The following is a 12497-nucleotide window of genomic DNA, read 5'->3' on the forward strand; positions in this document are numbered from 1 at the left end:
CAGGCTGGGAACTGACTGGCTAAATAGCAGTTCAGCAGAAAAGGACCTGGGGATTACAGTGGATGAGAAGCTGGGTATGAGTCAACAGCGTGCCCTTGTAACCAAGAAGGCTAATGGCATATGAGGGTGCATTAGGAAGAGCATTTCAAGCACTGGTGAGGCCACATCTGGAGTATTGCATCCCCACTATAGAAAGGATGTGGACGCACTGGAGAGGGTCCAGCAGAGGGCAACCAAAATGATTGAGGGTGGGAGCACATGATCTATGAGAAGAGGCTGAGGGATTTGGGCTTATTTAGTCTGCAGAAGAGTAAGGAGGGATTTGATAGAAGCCTTCAACTTCCTGAAGAGAGGTTCCAAAAAGGATGGAGAGAGGCTGTTCTCAATAGTGACAGACGGCAGACCAAGGAGCAATGGTCTCAAGTTACAGTGGGGAAGGTCTAGGTTGGATATTAGAAAATACTAATTGCATTAGGAGGGTGGTGAAGCACTGGAATGGGTTACCTAGGGAGGTGGTGGAATCCCCATCCCAAGAGGTTTTTAAGTCTCAGCTTGATAAAGCCATGGCTAGGATGATTTAGTTGCAATTGGTCCTGCTTTGGGCAGAGGGTTGGACTCAATGACCTCCTGAGGTCTCTTCTAGCCCTAGGATTCTATGATGCTATGATTGAGAGATACTCATCACATAAAAACCTATAGCCCAGCGGTTAGGACACTCTCTTGAAATGGAGGAGACCTACGTTCAAGTCTGGGCTTCAATATGCCAATTTAAACCTACATCTCTCAAACTATAGAGTAGTCCCCTAACCACTTAGCTATAAAAGCAGCAACACCACCATTTTGTTATTTTTAGTCCTTCATTAGTTTCACTTTTATTAAAAATAGTTAAACATGACAAACAACATTTTCTACTTTTTTCAATGTGTCCAAAATGCTAAAAAAAAAAATCAGTTTCAATTTTACTGGAACGTAATTTTGTGTGTGAGTGTTTTTCTGAATTGCCAAAGTACTGAAAAGAAAGTTATTCACACAGCTCTAACTGTGAGCACACTGGACCCAATCTAATGCTCACTGAATTCAGTGCAAAGACACCTGTTGGTTTCAGCGGGCACTGGATACCTCTGAGTACTAGCCACATAATAACTGTTCAGTTGTGAGTTCAACAGCAATCATGTTTAAAGTCCTAGATTGCTGGGACTAAAAAATCAGCTCCCTTCTGATATTCTGTTGGGACTTCTCTTTCGTTGGTGCCTTAGACTTATTTTTAAAGGGTTAATAACAGAATATTCTCAGTTGCGGGCCCTCGTCTTTTCTCTCAGGAGCTGCTGCTCCACTTCAAAGGTGAAAGCACTGCGAGGAGCATGGGTCCAGCATGAGACTCAAGTAGTCCCCCCACTGGCTCCATGCTCCCTGTGGCATTTCAAAGAGGAAGCACCACTTGGAGCCCGGGGTCAGCTGGGGACTCAGATTCCCCAGCTGACCCCCGGTTCCATGTGGCGCTGCCACTTTGAAATGTCATGTGCAGCCAAGGGCCAGCTGGGGACTGGGCAGCACACAGCATTTCAAAGCAGCAGACCCTGGGCTGCACGCAGCATTTCAAAGCGGCAGTGCTGCATGGAGCCCAGGGACTGGTCCCAGGCTCCACGCAGTGCTGCCGCTTTGAAGCAACCCTCTCTTCTCGCCCCACCCCATGCTGCCTCTTTCTGATAGAGGCAGCAAGGGGTGGGGCGAAGTGAGTAGTCGACTAAGATTTGCTTATGGGACAGTCGACTAGTTGACCAGTCATTCACAACCCTATTATTATTATTATTATTGATATTTTACAGCTGTTTTCAACAGTACCAAGGTATTTTTGCACACACAAGACAAGAAGTATGCTTCTTGCAGAGCTTCCAAAATTACTAAAATCCCTAACCAGGAAATAAGTTCACCAGCCCTACAACTGACAGGTAACTTTCTTCTCTTCCCCACCTTCTTTTTCTGTTATAAATTCTGGGTTCCTGTTATCCTTCCCCAGATCATCTGATGAAGTGGGTTTTTCCTCATGAAAGCTGATGATACTATATATACTTTTGTTACACTTGCTTTCTGCTTGAAATGAAAACTAAAAATCTCAATACATAATCTGGTAATGTACAACTTTGTTGTAACATTGTACCAGAAAGATGCTATGTACAGTTTAAAATTAACAAAAAATATTGGTTTTTTTATTTTTAAAAGGTCTACATCTGAGAAGTTAGCAGAATTTACTTTCCTATACTGCCACTGAAAAGACATATCATCAGTAGATCAATATCTACTAAGATAAATATAACACGGAAAACCTATTTCTGCATCAGATAAATTTCTCATGTTTCATGAAAGGAGTTAGCTGGAAAAAAATCAAACAAAATAAATTGATGCAAATAAAAACCTTTAAACAAACATTGTTAACACTGTTCCCAAGGTGAGCTCTAGTCTCATGAATAAGTTACCAGATTTTTTTTTTTAAAAAACTGACAATATTAACAATATGACTTACACTCCTGAATCAATATTAATAATTTTAGCATCCTGACATGCTTGTAATAAAAGTTTTAACCATCTAAAGGTTAATAGACACACCAACCAAAGACAAGATTTTTCTTATTTAAAACTAAGACATTATACTAGTGACACATCCAATTTTCATTTAAAAAAGCAATCTTTTCCTTTCTTCACTAAAAGGTCAGTGTACTGTAATGACACATTAAGCAATTGTGAAATTAAGCCCTTCAGAACCTGGTTGCAACTTTGGAATGTGACCATTGTTGTGCAATGAAGTTTGTCACCATCATATGAAAAACCCATTGGGAAATAAATCTCTTGTTTACCTGCTAGCCACTGATAAAAATCAACTGACTCATATACTGTAGTAGATTTCTAAACTAAAGGACTATGCTTGAACTGATGACACATCATTAATTTACCTTTAAAATATTCTCTTTAAACAATATTGTAATAACCTTTAAACATCCTACATAGATCACTTTTTCTATTTTTGATCTTTGTTCTTGATCACTAAGAAGTTTAACATATGTATAGGTTCTTTGTTTCTTAAAGAGCTGTCATTTTTTGCTGCTTATTTTCCACCTGAAAGTACAGGAATGATGCTGTTTTGAATATCAAATGGAGCGTTAATTAGAGACATGTCCGACATAGAGGCTTAACTTCAAATCAGCAAGAAGCAACAGAAGCTAATTAATGTATAAATAAGCACAGAAATGCACACATTGTCTCAGACACTGAAAAATGTAATGAGAACAAACATTCACTCACTGGAATCCTGAGAAATGAGCTACAGACTTCCCCTGTTATTCTGTGAGTGATGTTACAACATAATAGTCAAGAATGTCAACAATGGGAACCAAGATTTAGGGTCCTAAATCCTTATTAGATACTAAAAAGGAGTATCCACACAATAGTCACTGATGACAATGTTTTAATTACCTTGTAATTAGGTACCCTTTCTATAGTGTTAGTAGCCTAAGGCTTGGCCTGCAAAATGAATTTACATCAATATTGCTACATCTCTCAGGGTACAAAAAATCCACACCCAGGAGACATAGCTATACCAGCCTAACCCCCAGTGCAGATAGCGCTAAGCAGATGGAAGAATTCTTCCATTGATCTAGCTACTTCCTCAATCTCTTACTAAGAAATGTGCATCTCAGAGGGATTTCTCTGCCAAGTCTTTCCTTATAAAGATGCCTCTGACTAAAAGGCATAATATAAAAAGACCTTCCACAGGTTAGGGTACCAGCATACAAGAAGGAGGGCAATCTGGTAAAGTAACAGAGTGGCTTAGGATCCTGACTAAAAAAAGGAAATTATAAACCACCCAGGAAACATCAATTGGGACATGTTCTCTCCTTATTTTCAGTCTCTCACTGAAAGGAAAGTGACCAACATTAATTCCAATAATTATGCTACTAGATGCTGTAAATCTTTGCTCACGTAAGCAGAATCATCATCTTCACGCAAACCCTAATGAACCAGGACTACTCGTGTGATTAAAGGCTTTCAGGTTTAAGTCTTTAATCAGCAAGAAGGTATCATAAGTCCACAAATTTGTCACAACTCTGATTTTATTGGGCCTTATATTGCAAAACACTGGTTTGATTTATACTGCTACTTTGAACACTGTATGTGTGTCTTTCCTGCTTTGCCTTATGTATGTGTCTTTCCTTTACACATTGATATTATTAAAAAAATCCACTTATGAATTCAAGACTGGGCAGAGTGAAGGGACTGATTTTATATAGTTTTGATTGAGAAAGGTTTCCATTTGTGATAATAAAATATACATGTACGTGTGGGTGTTGATTTATGTTCAACAATGTGTTCCTTAAGTATTTATGGAAAAGCTTTGTAACTGGGTTCATTTTGAGTGCCACACTGTATAGCTTGTGTTTGACTGCCAAGAGACAGAGAAGTAAACACAAAGCTTCTTGCGCCTCTGCACAAGGAGGGTATACCACGGAATCCATGCTCATCCTGTTATCTGGTATGCTCACTTCTGTTTCCCCCTGGGGAGCAGGACTCCTTGGTGCTGTTCCACTCCTTACTGTGTGTACAAGCAATCTGCTCCAACTGAAAATACCATGTGAGTATGGGGACCATTGCTCAGAAAGGCCCAATCATTCCAGAGATCCTCTCAGAGCTGTAAAGCTTTGCACTGCCTCTTGCATACAGCTGTGTCTTAAAAGCCAGAATCTCATTATTGTATTTATATATATATAAACTTTGAAAAGATTTCCCAAGAGCATGCAGTGTAACTACCAAAACTTCAGTGGTTACCATTTTGCCATCGATTAGTTAACAGTTGCAGAACAAACAGTTCCAACTCCACAGTACCTGAGACAGCACAATTGTTTCTTACCTACTATATAGTTGAGAGAGTTTGTCTGTTTGTTCAAGAACTCCTCCTAAGTAGTAAGAGCTAGGAGCACCAAATTCGGTATACAACTTCCTCTTCTCATAACTTAAAGAAAGGTAAGGGTGCCAGGAATATAGGATGTACGTGGAATGGGACTGCATCTCATAAAACCATACAGAAAAGAGACAGAATCACCACACAGGTAGAAAGGGACTGGCTAGGAGCATGACCCCTCTTCCCCTGATCTGCAACTGCCATAGCTCCAGCTTCCTACCACCCAGGTGCCTGCCCTTTTGGCATGGCAGAGGGGGCTGAAGCTCCCCCATTTTGTATGGGAACTTTGTTGGCTGTTTCCCCTTGCTCACTATAAAAGGTAAGTGCACAGTTTGCTGCATTTCTCACTCTGGCGGAGGAGGGCAGGATTTTATTTTAAAAAAATTAATTGAGATAAGGACCCAAGCAGCACCAGGCCAGGTTAATCTTCTAGTTTTAGATACAGGGAAATACTGTGGACTTGGCCTTGAAAACAGGCTTTGTACTGATTTCAGTTAAATCCACCAGACTTGCATTTGTAAAGTTATGCCACAAGTTAAGAAGTCATGGAATATGTTAACTAGGCAGGTTGCAGAATCATTATTATTGGAGATTGCTAAGAATAAGTTGGATAAACACCTGTTGGATGTCATCTAGGTATGTGTGGTCCTGCCTCAGTTTGGAGGGATGACGTCTCAAAGTCCTGCCCCACATTTCTCTGATTCTATGATAAATTTTAAGCAATTAACACAAGACCAGTAACACAAGGCCAGTATTTATAATGTATTTTTATGTTAAACCAAATGTATAACAAATGTTATAAAGTCCCAGAGGATTGCCATGTTAGTTTGTACCTTTAAAAACAACAAGTAGTCCTGTGGCACCTTAGAAAGTCACAAATAAATATATATATATGTACAGTTTTATCATGAGCTTTCATGGGTAAAACCCATTTCTTTCTTGAGTGAGGAATTGGATTTTGCCCTATATATAAATGTATGTATATTTGTTAGTCTCTAAGGCAGTGGTGAGCAATAATTTTTGATGGGGGGCCACTCCCAAAATTTTGGAAAGTGGTTGAGGGCCGCACTCTTCCATGGTATTAATGAAGCAGATGTGGGGCCTGGGATGGAAGTTGGGTGCAGAAGGGGATTTGGAGTAAAGGACTGGGGTGCAGGAAGGAGAATGGACTCTGGAGGTGGTTGTGACCTAGGGCAGGGAACTGGGGAGCAGGGTTTTGGGATGTGACCTAGAGTAGGAGGGGACTGTGATCTCCAGCACAAGATGAAGTGCCAGGCTGGGAGGGGATATGCGTACATGTGGAGTAGCGGGCCAGGAGTGTGGGGCAGAGGGTAAGGAAAGGGAGGAGTTGAGGTGCCAGAGTACTTAAAATATTTCTGCCTGCTCCGCCATGTGCTTGAGTGAGTGAGCAGGAGGGTTGTACTTTGTGGCTGCCTGTTATTCAAACAGGCAGTTCACACTGGCCAGTGTCTGCCCAGAAACTGGCCAATGGGATTGTGTTGGGGGTGGGAGCAGCGTCTGAATCTTCCCCTCCTCCCCTCCAGACTCAATGAGAAAGCGCTCTGTAGCCGCGTTTCTCAATGGCGTGCTGGGCTGCGAGGCATGAAGGGAAGCCTACCTGGGGCTCCCCACTGCCTCCATGGGCCAGATCCAGTGACTTGGCGGGCCGCATCCAGCCCACAAGCCTTATTTTACCCAGGCCTGCTCTAAGGGTACGTCTACACAACACGTTTATTTAAAAATAAGCTATTTCAGAATTGTTTTCCTGAAATAGCTTATTTCAAGATAGAATGTCTACACTACAGGAAAGCCTCAAAATTAGTCCAAGGCAGGTTTCCCTAATGTGGACATGCTACCTCCCAATTAGAACCCCAGGAGGCACTGGGGAGTAATTACTTTGAATGACCCTGTGGAGGAGCTATTTTGAAACAGCAGCAGTGGAGCATCCACACTATTGTTATTCCAAAATAGTTATTTCAAAATAATCATTATTCCTCGTGGAATGAGGTTTACAGATTTCAAAATAAATTCGAAATAACAGACATCTTATTTAAAAATAATGGAATTGCTGTGTAGAGGCTCGCATTGTTATTTCAAAATAACGCCAGTTATTTCGAAATAAATGTGCTGTGTAGATGCACCCTAAGGTGCCACAGGACTATACATCGTTTTAAAATTTTATAAAGATTCATTATGATGTTACTGTTAAGTTTTAAGTTTTCTAGCTCTATCTTTTGATTCATTATGAGACATTTCTAAGGGAAAAAATTTTCAACAGAAATCAGGGTCAGTGTGGTCTGAGCTAGGCAGTGTCTGTGGAAGTGCTGGGATACTTACATCAGCTGTTGGGTGAAAGCTGAGCAACTAAGGCCCAGTTGCCCATGACTCCCCACTCCCAACAAGCTATGCCTGCTCAGCACCCAGTTTCCCAAGCAGGGAGAAGCCCAGTAAGTTGCCTCCCGCTCCCCACTGGGAGGACGGAGCTAAAAGCCTGAGGGATAATGGGGTCCCCAATAGAGAGCTGCATGGAGCTGAAAGCCCTCTCAGTGATCAACACTGCTCCTTTTCTATCGGTGGAAGTGTTACTGGTAAGAATGTGCACCACTGACAGAAGGAGAGTAATGTGAACATCAGCCACTGAAGTGGCTGTAACCCCACCTAAGATAGGTCAGTTCAGTCTGTAGTCTAGACATGCCCTTACTTTTCATAGAATCATAGAACACTAGAACTGGAAGGGACCTCGAGAGGTCATCGAGTCCAGTCCCCTGCCCTCACGACAGGACCCAGTACCATCTGACCATCCCTTGTAGATGTCAGTCTAACCTGCTCTTAAATAGCTCCAGAGACAGATTCCACAGCCTCCCTAGGCAACTTATTCAGTGTTTAACCACCCTGACAGTTACAAAGGTTTCCCTAATGTCCAACCTAAACCTCCCTTGCTGCAGTTTAAGCCCATTGCTTCTTGTCATATCTTCAGAGGCCAAGGAGAACAATTTGTCTCCCTCCTTCTTGTGACACCCTTTTAGATACCTGAAAACTGATATCATGTCCCCTCTCGGTCGTCTTTCCAAATTAAACAAGCCCAATTCTTTCAGTCTTCCTTCATGAGTCATGTTCTCTAGACCTTTAATCATTCTTGTTGCTCTTCCCTGGACCTTCTCCAATTTCTCCACATCTTTCTTGAAAAGTGGTGCCCAGAACTAGACACAATACTCCAACTGAGGCCTAATCAGCACAGAGTAGAGCAGAAGAATAACTTCTCATGTCTTGCTCAGAACACTCCTGTTAATGCATCCCAGAATCTTGTTTGCTTTTTTTGCAACCGTGTCACACTGTTGACTCATATTTAGCTTGTGGTCCACTATTACCCCTAGATTCCTTTCTGCAGTTCTCCTTCCTAGTCAGTTGCTTCCCATTCTGTATGCGTGAGACTGATTGTTCCTTCCTAACTGTAGTACTTTGCATTTGTCCTTATTAAACTTCATCCTATTTACTTTAGACCATTTCTCCAGTTTGTCCAGATAATTTTGAATTATGACCATATCCTCCAAAGAAGTTGCAACCCCTCCCCAGCCTGATAGGACTCTGTTTCTATTTTTACATGGTTTCTGATGTCTACCTTTTAAAAGTTGCACAGGATTGTGTGTCAATGGGAAAAAGAGCTTTTTCTATGACAGAATTCCCCCCCACCAAAATTTAAAAACAGCCAGTAATGATTTTAAGAACTTGCTTTGTGACAATTATTCATTAGTTTGATATTTTATTATCCATTTCCATAAAAATGTGCTTTAAAGCACCTACATCGGGTGTAGTAGAGTAGAATTTAGCCCTTCCAGTGTATTTCAAGATATCATGTCATACATGTCTCAGAAAAGTTTCTTTTGCTTTCAGCCAACCATCATCACTCCCTACCCATCTGACTGACATCAGCTGATCACTTATAGGCTTTCCCATAGTTAACCAGCAAACTATTCATTTTTCTGCTGTTAGACACCAGCCCCTGGTCTACACCTACTATTTTGAAATAACAAGCAGAGTGTCCACACTACCAAGCCTGTTATTTTGAAATAATTATTTTGGAACAGGGGTAGTGTGGATGCTCGAGTGCCGCTATTTTGAAATAACTACTCCTCAAAGTAATTCAAACTAATTACTCCCCAGTGCTTCCTGGGGCTCTAAGTCGAGGTAGTGTGTCCACATTAATGGAGCCTGCGTTGGACTAATTTTGAGGTATCCCCAGAGTGTGGACATGCTATTTCAAAATTATTTTTTCACGAGTTGTTATTCCAAAATAAGTTATTATGAAACAATTTCCATGTGTAGACATGCCCCAACTGTCCTACTTAGAGTGTACCTATGAAATACAGAGGCCAATAGGAATACTGTTGACTGGTTTTGTCAGCTCTTAAGAGTTGACAAATTTCCTTTGCCATCAAAAGAAGAGTTCCTTAAGCTACAGAGCTATGCAGTCTCAAAAGAGTATTCTGAAAAGAAAGGCATCGTTTGGACAGTAAATTCAACGGTTGTTAAGATGTTGAAAGTATGTATTATATATAACCTGGACAAAGTGATATTAACTTTTAACATACATGCAATCATTTTGTTCTTGTAGCTAAAGGATAATTCTCAGAATCTAATTTTTTGAGAATCGCCAAGAAAAATACTCTTTTGTTTCACCATCTTCTGATTCATTTGACTTTGAAAGCAAAACAAACACATTGCTGTGTTTAATATTGTTGCACAAGAGAATTCACAAGAATGAAATGTGTTCAGAGTTCCTAGAAAAAAAAATGTAGCAATGCAGGCTGCCAACTTGTTCAATGTCAAGCTCTAGGCAATATAGCAGGGCTAGCAGTAAATGACTCATAGTGAGTCACACTTAAGCTATTTTTGCTTTTAAAGTACTGCCAGGCACTGTGTTAATATTCAACCCAGAGTAAATTTAGCAACGCAAGAAAACAAGTGTTTCCATGGTTGCTTCTTCACAATGTTTATGATATATATACAGCCATTAGGCACAAGAATTAAGCCAAATAAATTATATGGAAATACTCCCCTTTCATTTATGACTGAAGTTTGAAACACTGGGTGTCATGACTCACTCAGGTACCAGTTTCTCCATCTGTAGCTAAAGTGTAAAGTAATGGCCAGCATTCCACTAACAGTACTTTTTATGCTCCATTAAAATACTGTTAGTACTACTACCGTATAACTACTACTTTCCTCTAAACTGCTGCTTTTGCTATGTGTAATAATCAGACCTGCCTAGCTTATTGGCATATCAATGATTCTGTACCAAAGAGCAAGTGAAATTAATATAGAATATATCACTTCAGACCCAGACAGTTGAGCTATGTATTTGCCTACAATAATACCTTCTTTTTAGTACAGAGCAAGGATTGCCAAGGACTCACTGGATGAGATAAATACATCAGTCACAGGTAACATATATACTATGGCACAAGGTTTCCCTAAGGAGAAGCTACCAGAGAGAAAGCTGGAGAAAAGATCAGGAGGTGCTAGTCATCTGAAAAGGGAAAGCAGCTGCAGAAGGATGCTGATTCAGTCTGAGGAGCAGGTGAGTAAAATAAGGGAAATGGTAAAGGGAGCACGCAAGGTCTGGAAAATGTCTGTACAAACCACAGCCCACATGATACACTTATGCAGGAGAGTAACTTCACGAGGACTACTCACATGCATGACATTACTAATTCAGTGTTTGCAGGATCTGAGCCCAGCTGTATGGGACTTATATGCTAGAATATATCACGCTAAGAGCTTGTTGGAGGAGGGAAAGGGAGGTTTTATCTGGGTTGCAGGGAGAGGCAAGAACTGTCGTGCTGGATGCTTATAGCAAACCGTAAGATAGGCAGATGTTTACTTTGCCCACAATAACAACAGAGTTGCTGAATAATTATCTAGTCTGTGTCTTGAAAAAAACATTCTTGTTTTGCCATTTAAGACATTGCTTTATTCATTAGACTTCAGCCACAGCAATTGCTTTATCAGACTCAACCTATCAAATAATAATCAGGCTGGCATGGGTCTTCCCTTAGGGAAAAGCCCCTTTCTGTTTCTGAAGCCTGGCACACATGCGATATGCAGGCAAACACACGGGGAATTCTTTTCCTAGTTTATTGTTTGACTGAAATCAGTCAAAAATTCACTTGATGCCAGAACTTGGTATACATGGTCTGATCACAAGTCTACTGAAGTCAATGGAAAGACTTCCATTGACTTCCGTGTGTTCTGGATAGGTCCGTAGAGCATTAGATGGTGAGTTTGGGGAAGGAGGAGAATAATTAATCATATATTAAGAGAAAAAATTATCAAATGATAGCATTGAAGAAAAATAACTTCACTGGTCTTAGATGCATTTCACCCTTGATAAAATATTACGTTTGGGAATAAAGCATTGTTTGCTATAGTTTACTCATTACTGACACTTTCAAGAAGGAAATGAAACCACTGAAATATTATAAACGGTATTAAATAGCCAATCCAAATGCAGGGCAACTATTTCTCATAAGGAATTAAAGGGCATTTATTAAGCTCACTCTGTATTCTAAATATGGTGGGCCATATCTTTAGCTGGGGTAAATCAGCGAAGCTCCAGTGACTTTAGTAGGTCTACTTCAATTTACGCTAGCTGAGCATTCGGTCCAATGTGCATTGGTTTAGGATGTTTGGACTTACTCTGAAAGATACCGTGTGGTCTATAAGGAAAATAACATATGTAATGTACTGTAAATATATAAATATTTTCGTTTCAGGAAACTCAGTTTCTGTGAAGTTGCCACAGGGAGTGCTGCTGACACATACCAATGGATTGTCATTCACGCTGACCTTAGATTCACTTCCTTGTTCTGTCTGATAAAACCTGGATCTTGATGCTTAGTACAAATAGTTGGCTGCACATCTTCACACTCATTTGCCATGTTGGAGGCATTGAGCCCCCAAACAGAAGGTGCTCAAGTGATCACACAGACACAGCCATAAGAGGGGTTAAAAAAACCCAACACTCTTCCAGTGAAGAGAGGCATGTCTCCAGGCATCCAAATGAATGAAAAAAAATAAATTTAATTTTATTAAATTATAGTTGTATGTATGTTTTGATTTTCTGCCATCTTCCTCAATTTCTTTAGTGTCTAACCTGAACTGTTAAGAAGCGCGTATCTAAACGGAGTAGATACATTAATAAGGTACTGTGTGTCCCTATCCTTTGTTCCAGTCACAGTTTGTCACCCATGTACATTTCATCATGTCTGAAATTTAGATTATAAGCTCTTCATCATTCTAAATTTGCTGTGAAGCCTCTAGAACACTTTTGCATGCTACAAAATAATACTAAACTGGTTATTTCTTTACATCAGTCAGCCATTTCTCCTCTTCTTTCATTTTCTCACCCTTCTATTTTATTTTTTATTTTTTTACCTCCTTATATCTCTGGATATGTATACACAGCAGCGTTATTTTGGAATAACTGAAATAATATCGAACTGGAGGACTTCTTACTCCAACTCCTGTAACCCTTATTTTACGAGGA

General features: G+C 40.3%; 1 protein-coding gene and 1 long non-coding RNA gene across 2 annotated transcripts in view; one reads left to right on the forward strand and one right to left on the reverse strand.

Moving 5' to 3' along the window:
* Window positions 1-12497, reverse strand: part of NSMCE2 (NSE2 SUMO ligase component of SMC5/6 complex) — a 176066-nt gene that overhangs the window by 79670 nt on the left and 83899 nt on the right. The gene's annotated exons all lie outside the window — the stretch shown is intronic.
* LOC142826942 (uncharacterized) lies at window positions 9950-11998 on the forward strand. Its single transcript, XR_012901225.1, has 3 exons — window positions 9950-10057; window positions 10338-10529; window positions 11725-11998. It is a non-coding gene; the product is annotated as an uncharacterized LOC142826942 (long non-coding RNA).

The sequence above is a fragment of the Pelodiscus sinensis genome, chromosome 2 (assembly GCF_049634645.1).
Source record: "Pelodiscus sinensis isolate JC-2024 chromosome 2, ASM4963464v1, whole genome shotgun sequence".
In the NCBI taxonomy this organism is placed as follows: Eukaryota; Metazoa; Chordata; order Testudines; family Trionychidae; genus Pelodiscus; species Pelodiscus sinensis.